We start from the raw sequence: 9,130 nt of genomic DNA on the forward strand, positions 1-9,130 counted from the left end.
CAGCACATGTTACTTTCATTTACATTTCGTTGTACAAAATAAGACTAATGGCCATACCTGATTTCAAGTGCAGTCTTAAAATACACCCAGAAGAAGAAAAAGAATACGTATGGATAGCCCCAATGACAACCATGGCTGCTTTCAGCTTTTTGGTTTCTAATCCCTTGGTGAAAATGGAGCTCGTGATTAAGTCAATTGCAGATATTTTGACCTTGCTTCAAAAGAGGAAGATTATCAACCTCTACTCATGTAGAAACCTGACTGCTTTAAAAAGGGCACTTTACTCAATTGCCATCAATAAACTAAATTACTGGGTTGAATTTTTCTCAAGCTTAAGTCTTTCTTTCATAATTACTTAATCCTCAAAGCTTGATTCAACTTGCTAATTTTGGATCTAATATAAGATGATGCCTGATACAGACAAATATTTATATTTTATTGACATTTCAAGATATTTTGTAGACCCCTATAACCTCCAGGCATTCCACCTCTGCCAGGCAAAGGTATCTGAGCACCACTTCTGCCACCATGAATGGTCAGCACCACCCAACTCTTAGTAGGCAGGAATTAAGAAATAGAAATGGAAAGGCTTTCTCATTAGCTTTTCATACTAACCACCAAACCCTGGAGCCAGTGCATCTGCTTGTGCTGATTGGGTATTGAGAACAGTAACAAATAGAGGATAAGAACACATTGCCAACATCAGATTTTTGTATATTTATTAAGAAAAGCATTGACACAACCAAAATGAAAATATCTAATTTTTCTAATTTATCACCATAGTGTGATAGAAGTAAATTGTATTGAGAAAAGGATGATGTAAATTCTTCTTTTTTCTTTCTTTCTTTCTTTCTTTCTTTCTTTCTTTCTTTCTTTCTTTCTTTCTTTCTTTCTTTCTTTCTTCTTTCTTTTTCTTCCTTTCCTTTCCTTTCCTTTCCTTTCCTTTCCTTTCCTTTCCTTTCTTTCCTTTCCTTTCTTTCCTTTCCTCTTTCATGCACAAAGGCAGCCGAAGGGTTAAAGTTGACCTATGTACTGTTTTATCCAAGATTTTGCTTTAGGCATCTCCATATGCCTACTCTGTTTCACAACCTAGCTAGAGTCTTAAAAAACTACTTAGAGAAATTGAGCTTTAGCAAATTAGAACTCTTTTACAAATAGAAGAGGCCCAAAATCTGAAATAGAATTGTTTAAAAGCTGAGTCCTTTAGCAATCCTAGCAATTACCATCTAAATATATCCGGGATATATTTTCTCAAATCAACCTGTATATATGTGTATATATATATACAGGTTGATTTGAGAAAGAATATATATATATATTTGCATGTGGGGGGATTTTGCTGTTTTAGCATATCCAAGTCTAAGCAAATTTTACAAAATAATAGTAAGAGAAGGATCCATAATTACTTAAAGTCCCTAAATGGGAAGTTTGGGTCAATTAGGTAAAAATTTTGGGAAAAGGTTTTGTTTTTTATTTTCTTAACAGCCTTCCCATAGTCCTAACTCTTGTTATATCTATTTCTACACTACATTGTGACCAAATTTGGCTAAATAAGTTGTATTTAGCAGTCAGCATGCTACCTCTTAAGCCTACCATATTCTTAAAACACTATGTAGGAGCACCAGATTCATGATGATAATTGCATTCAGTCTGATATGAAAGTACATATGTGTACTGACACGTATTAATAAAGATGGTGCACTGGTGGACTCATTGCAAAGCTGAGAAAGCAGCACTTTTTGCTCCGACTTCCTATTTCTAATGCACAGCAGCAGCCCCTGCCTTCCCCACTCATAGCCACTTCTGCTGGACTTCTCCCAAGGTTACTAACAGCTCAGCCAAAATCAAAAGCTTGGATGCCAAACATTCTGCAAATACACCAAGGCACCTCTTGAGTAAATCTCTGTGAATGACCCTCTCTGCAGATAACTCGCACAAGGTATTTGAAGGAAAACTCTGCTTAAAGCATCCTTAGGGACATAAAAATTGAAAGAATGAGGGGAACCTTAATTTGGGAACTTACCTGCAGAAATTACATGCATAACTTCGAAAACTGAAGCCAGAGTCTTTCAAAACTGTTAGTCTTTCTTTACACGTTTATTTAATTTACCACAATTGTACTTTTCACACATTCAGGAATTTTCCACTGCACTAACCAGTCATTTAAATCAATCCTTCCTACTGCCAGCAAAAGTTGGCACAGGAAGAAAGAATGCAGAGTAAAAATAGAGTTTACCTCTTCCTATAGACTGAGTGCATGGCTTATAAAAGTTGTAATGCACATGGTTCTGACCTGGAACATTTTCATGTAATCACTAAAGACACATGATCTGCAAAAGTAATTACAAAATGACTTGGATCTCTTCATATACTTTTTTTATGGTAGTATGAACATTTAACATGAGATATACCTTCAATAGATTTTTAAGTGTAAAATATAGTATTGTTGACTATAGGTACACTGCTATGCAGCAGATCTCTAGTAATTCCTCATTTATGGAAATTGCACATTAAAACCACAATGAGATACAATCTCATGCCTGACAGGATGGGTGTTATCAAAAAAGACCAAAAGACAAGTGTTGGTGAGGAAGTGGAGAAATTAGAACCCTTGTCCTGTGGTGGTAAGAGTGCAAACTGGTGCAGCCACTACAGAAAACAATGTGGAGGTTCCTCAAAAACTAAAGATGGAACTACCATGTGAAAAAGCAATCTTGCTTCTGGGTGTTTACCCAAAAGAATTGAAATCAGGGTCTTGAAGAGATATTAGCACTTGGATGTCCATTGCAACATTAGTCACAGTATGCAAGATATAGAAACAACCTAAATACACAAACCTAGTATATATCACATTTTCTCTCTACATTAATATATAAATAATAAAATGTATTCATATACTTTTAAAACACATACTATAGTGACCTTCACTCTATGCTTCTTTAAACACCTTTAAAAGGCCTCCAACCCTATAAAACTACATATAGTCATAACTCTAGGTACCAATGAGGAATAATACTGGAAAAAGAGACTATTATCATTATTATTATTTTCAATTTACCTCTATTGTTCTTCTCCCTTTGCACTTTTCACAGATATTCTTTGGAAAATGAGGAAAGAAGCAAGATTAAGAGAGGTGCAACACCTTCTTAAAAGTTAAGGAGGAAATGGAAGAGAAGAATTTTGGAAATCTCAGTCATCTGTATCTAGTACATTAAACTAAATAAAATATAACACTTGTCTCATATGTTGTTATTTTTTATTACAGCCACCCTTTCAACCTTCCTCTTGCTCTAACAACAAACTACCTGCAAGCATAACACCCACACATATAGATTATTTTTAACTTGTACCTCCTTTTAAGTACTTGTGTCTAGGACTTAGCAGTCATTACCCAAATTTAATGCTGACCCTCCAAGAAAGTTCTATGAGTTTGAGCTTAGAAAATATAGAAGAGGGCAGTCTGGGCTTCCTTTTCATCAAAGTGCTGATAGTTGTTTAAAGAACACTATTGGGTCATTTATTTTAATAGCTTTTCATTTCCTGTTTTGGTTTGTAATACCTATGGGACTTGGGAAATAAGTGCTATTCTAGATAAGTTTCATTTGGTAAACATTGATTCCTTTGCTCTTATTCTGATCGGAGCTGAAATAAACTGTTCTCCTTCCCCGTTTTTATTCCCCAGCACCCCAGATGGATGTCCTGAGCTGACCTGTGGCTATTGGTCACAACATGCTCTCAGCACATGCCTCTCACTTTCCTACTTCAGCAAAGGGTAAAAATGGGGGTCCATCTCGTTTCCTCTTGCATGCAAAACAAATCTATTTACCTATTTTAGGGATTTGGAAAACAAATCTTTTGAGGAAACAGTATTTGTCAAGTTATATTGATCAATTTTCTAATAGATCTTCCCTCATATCCTTTAAGGCCATCTTCATGGTCTTAAACAAGTGACATCATTTCACCAGACCAGTTCCTGTATCTGTAAAATGGAATTCATAATTGTATTGTCTTCAGTGCACTATTGTGAGGATTCAATGAACAATGCTTAGTGAACAGAAATCTAGGTAAAATCATATTACCTCAATACCTATGAACTCAGTCCAGATCATGATACTAGAAAAAAAGAAACAGCAATAAATACCATTGGAATAGCTACAGACAGACAGACACACACACACATACACACACACACACACACACGGACACACATATAGAGAAAGAGAGAGAGAGACTAGTGGCATATTGTCTTGAAATGCATAAATAATAATCCACAGTCAACATTCACTGTACATGTTGAGGATGAGTTAAAGTACCTAGGAGTTCATATTATTCTCTTCTTTGGATAAGTTTGAAATATGCACAATTAAAATATTAAAGCAAAGAGAAAGAAAACTGAATTCTTGGTATGTAGGCCCCTACAACTGTGGGAGAAGCAAAAAAATTGCATGAGCTTAATTTTTTTTCTCTGCATATATTTTTTTTAAGTTTTTATCTAGAAATAGCCTATCCTCATTCTTGCCTTTATTTTTGCCAGGACATGCTGCTGGGTATGTTTTTTGAGCAGCTTTGAGAATACGTTTGGCAGTAATATTTCTCCTTAGATAAGAGGGAGGCAAAGGGCAAGAGAAGGCTCCCAAACCCTCTAGGGAAGGAGGGTCTCCCTAGATATCAACATAAAACTCTCATGGGTTTATAGGAGATTGCAAATTACCTCTCCTGTTCTTTTGGGATCCTTGACCTAAAGGAAGCCAGGGAAACTGACTCACTGAGAAATAATGCATGGCATCCAAGGAGGCCATCTGGAGCTAGTGTAGTAGAAAAGGCTGTGTTGAGAAGATTGATATGACAGCAGCTTCCACTCCCTTCCTGAAGTTAGCTTCTGACCTTCTGATTACCTTGTTTATCCTAAGGTGTAGTGCACCACAGGCCTGAGAAGCCCCAAGGTGCTTATCTTGACATGAGGTATTATCAGTATTAAGGTATAGTTTCTGAATAAACTGGATCCTTCCATATCAACCAACCTCAGATTCAGACTTTTATGACTCTGGAAAAGGTGGAAAGTGTTTAGCTGTGTGGTTAATGATTGGTTTGATGTCTGTCTTCACTAATAACAATTATGAGAATAAATTTTATGACCCTCTTTCTCAAGGCTTTGGACAAAGGCTTCAAGGAGAAAGTATATGAAAATGAGGCTGAACATGTTTTGATCCCAGCAAGGAATAATGTATGAATTATCTACTAGTAAGTCACAGATTACTCCAAACCTGAGCAATTTAAACAAGAGTAACTTTCTCAAAGTTTCTTTCGGACTATAATATGGGTGTGGCTTATCTGGGACCCTTTGGTTCAAGGTCTCTTAGAAGGTTGCGATCCAGCTGTGACTGGGCTACCAGTATCTCAGGATTCACCTGGAGAAGTTCTGCTTCTACACTCATCACATGCTGTTGTCAGGACTGAGTTGCTCACAGGCTGTCTGACTAAGGACACTAGTTCCTCACTGGCAGCCCGTCACAGACATCTACGAAAATAATCACAGTGATTAGTTGTGTGAATATTTTTCTTGCCTTTTACTTTTGATGGAATGAAACTCACAGATTTACTGTAAAGTTAAACTAAGATCCATCTGCCTAGGGAATGCACCTTCAAAGTGCCTCAGGCTACCTGGTGTCTGTCCTCTAGCCAACCCTCTACTTATCCATCACATCTCAACTTCAATGGGTCTTCTTCTGGGAACCTATCTTTGCTTCTCCAAACAAAACCAATGTCCATAGAACTAACATTATGTCATCCACTAAATGAAACAAAATTGAGATTTTGCACAAGGAGTTTACCATTGACTGAAGCAGTCAGTGTGAAGATTCTGGTCTGTAAGATCCTTGTTCTTTAAGACCATCTGTACTATACAACAGGAAAGGAACAGAGCCTGTGTTTTGAGGGTTTTCCTCACAGAGCCATCCAACACATTCCAGAGCTAGACTGGCCACTGTTCTCCTCTCATGGTGGTATCTGTTGCAATGGAGAGACAGGATGGATCAAGCCATCCATTCAGCTTATGAGACGTGTGCAAATGAGAAAAGAATGCATGCTTGTCTTAATGGATTGTTATGAGAATGAAGTGACATGACGTGAATGTGCTTTGTAAATTGTATGTAGGAAGATAAATGAGAAGAGTACTTTGTTTCCCATTTACATCATTATTAGCACTGAGAGCTGACTATATGCCAGGTACTATGTTAGGCAGCATATACACTTCACCCACCTAACCTTCCCCCAGACCTTAAGGCATATATATTGTAATCCATATGCTACAGATAGAGAAACAGGTCCAGAAAGTCTCTGTGACTCAATCATACCCTAGGTTGTTACATGGCAACAGTCTAGACTCACACTCAACTCTCTGACTACAAAGTTTAAATTCTATCCATAATTTATCTCTTTTCTTTACCTTTATTTATCTTACATGAAACATATACCGAATAAGGTAAAACCTTTGGCACAAAATCTTTACTTTCAGCAAAGTTGTAATGAATACCCCTACCAAATCTTGGTGAGTGACTAACAATGAATCTGTGATTGGGTCTCAGCCAGCAATAAACCCGGTCTTCAGGGCTGAGATGGGACTTAGGAACAGGACTCATGAAGGGAGCAGTGTGTTGAGCCAAGAGGTAACATTTTATGTAGTTCCTTTGTGGGTTGTAACTGCATTCCCTTTAATGCCCTTTCATTTCTCACTCTCAAGTGTGGGGGTGAGAAAGAAATTAATTATAGTGAGCCAACGCTCCTGCCCACGACAGAAAGCTGCTCATAAACTGTCGGCTAGGGATAGATGTTCCTATAAAAAAATGAAATGAGAGGCCATTCCTCCCCTGGAAAAGACTGAGAATAGGCATTGCTCTACTTGGGTGGAGAAATGCTTAGACTATTCAAAGGGTAATTCCTTTTATTACCAGGAGCCACATCCCTTGAAATGACAAGATCTTCTCTCCCTTGTTCTAAGACACCTGTTCATGTATATGTATGGAGTCACATGCACACATTCTAGGTATGAACATCACATGTGGACTTAGACACATGCAGTCACACACGTACCTAATGCATGTGTGTGCATGTGTGCACATGCACAAGCAGACACACACACACAGACACCCCAAACTGAAGAGAGCTGGCTCTGAGTCTGACAGATCTCTCCTCAGATTCTAGGTCCATCATGCATTATCTGTAAAACTTAAATTACTTTCCTTTCCTCTCTGAGATTCAGTTTTGCACATCTATAATTAGGTATAAAACTACTTCTTTAAGGGACTATAGTACAAACTGCATTAAAGGATACAATGTATGCAAAAGTAACTTAGTACAGGAACCCAACCCCATGTGCTGGAAGCACCAAGGAAGCCCTTTACAGAGCATATACATTCCAAACATGGAAAAATCTGAAATATGGGAGTTTGATAAATTTGATAAAGCTGGATAATAACAGATAAAGAAATATTAATTTTATCATTCTCTATTGTTTCTTGTATGCATATAATATTTCATAACAATATTTGAAGTAATGTTTAAAAATCTCTATAAGTACATAGAACCTGAACACAGAATGTATCCCAGAAGCAAAACTGGAAAATGACAGCATTATTTAGAAATTTATACTCCTAGGTCTTTTTTCAATTGTTTCAAAATATGTGTACTATTTTTGCAAAATGTTGAACTCTATACAGATTTGTTTGCTTCTTGGTTTAATATAAAGAAACTATATCTCACACATACAGTTAGCCTGTGAGCCACCAATCAAAATATTCTTTTCCATTCCCGGGTAGCTGCCTCACACTAAAGTGACCTCTAGAGGACTTCTAACATTTTTGAGCTGTTCTTATTTGATTTTAATAAAACATCTCTTAATTGGTTGGGATAGGAGGAAAGGAATACAGGAAGTAGGCCCAGTGTGCACCTCCCTAAAACTAGAGGGACCCTCTCTCACATAGCCAAGAAATGAGCCCTGCTTTAGACACATCTCCATGCTTACCACTTGTTTTTCTGAGATCTCTCCTTTACCATTGTTCATACCACAGTAATTAAATAAGCACAGAAAGAATCCTTTAAACCTAGCCAACGAGAAGAAAAAAACAGAAGGCTGGGCCCAGGGACAGATCCTGAAACATATATCAAGAGTCTTTGTTATGCTCTCCAGAGGGAACAAAAAGATGAGGCGGTAATTAAATATACTCAAATTATATTAAAATCATTACCATGTCCCATCAAACAAATAGCAAAAGAAACACATTTAAATTACTAAAAGGGAATTGGAGAAGATTGTAGAACACTGGTACACTCATTGCTGGCAGCAAATGAAAATTTTTCCATTTTTTAAAAGGGCAATCTGAACAAGTAACAAAAGCCATAAAAATGATATGCCCTTTGACCCAGTAATCCCAATGCTGGGAATTTATTCTAATGAAAAATAACCTTACAGCAAGTAAGCTGGCAAACAAACAAACAAAATAGCAAAAAATAGGCAACTCAGATTCCAATAGGAGTTTGTAAGGTAGATTTCAATGTGACAGCTCAATAGACCACCATGTAATCACAACAGATGAACTCTCTTAAGTCCATGTTGATGCTTAGAGAAGTTGATGTGAAATTATTAGAGTAGGAAGAGCCTTTAGAAATAGCCAAGTTCATCACAATTTTGGATGCTCAGTATCAGTTTTGGTGCTTGCTAATATAGATTCTGAGGCCTGAAATCTCAACTTCCCGTTCAGCCATGCCAGAGCCCAGGCTTCATGCCCATGCTTGGCTCTCAAAGGCCAGCTCCTTGCCACTTCATTATCCAGTTGGGTCTGAGATATCAGCAGATGTATTGTTACTGCCCCTACTGAAGTCTAACTATGCAGACTCTTGCTGTCTCCTGTGGACCTGACCAGTAGGAATTCAAATAATAATCCAGAACATGAGTTTACTGCCAGCAGGATTAAGCTCTGCTAAGAGCCAGCCACTTTTCCTTTGCCAGTCTCCTTGCTTGCTAAAATGATCATCAGAGAAAGGAGGTGTTAAAGAAAGAAATTGCACCAGAAGCAGTTCAATAGGCAAGGAATTTTTAAAAAGATTTTATTTATTTATTTGAGAGACAGGGAGA

This window comes from Nyctereutes procyonoides, unplaced genomic scaffold (assembly GCF_905146905.1).
Source record: "Nyctereutes procyonoides isolate TBG_1078 unplaced genomic scaffold, NYPRO_anot_genome, whole genome shotgun sequence".
Taxonomy (NCBI): Eukaryota; Metazoa; Chordata; class Mammalia; order Carnivora; family Canidae; genus Nyctereutes; species Nyctereutes procyonoides.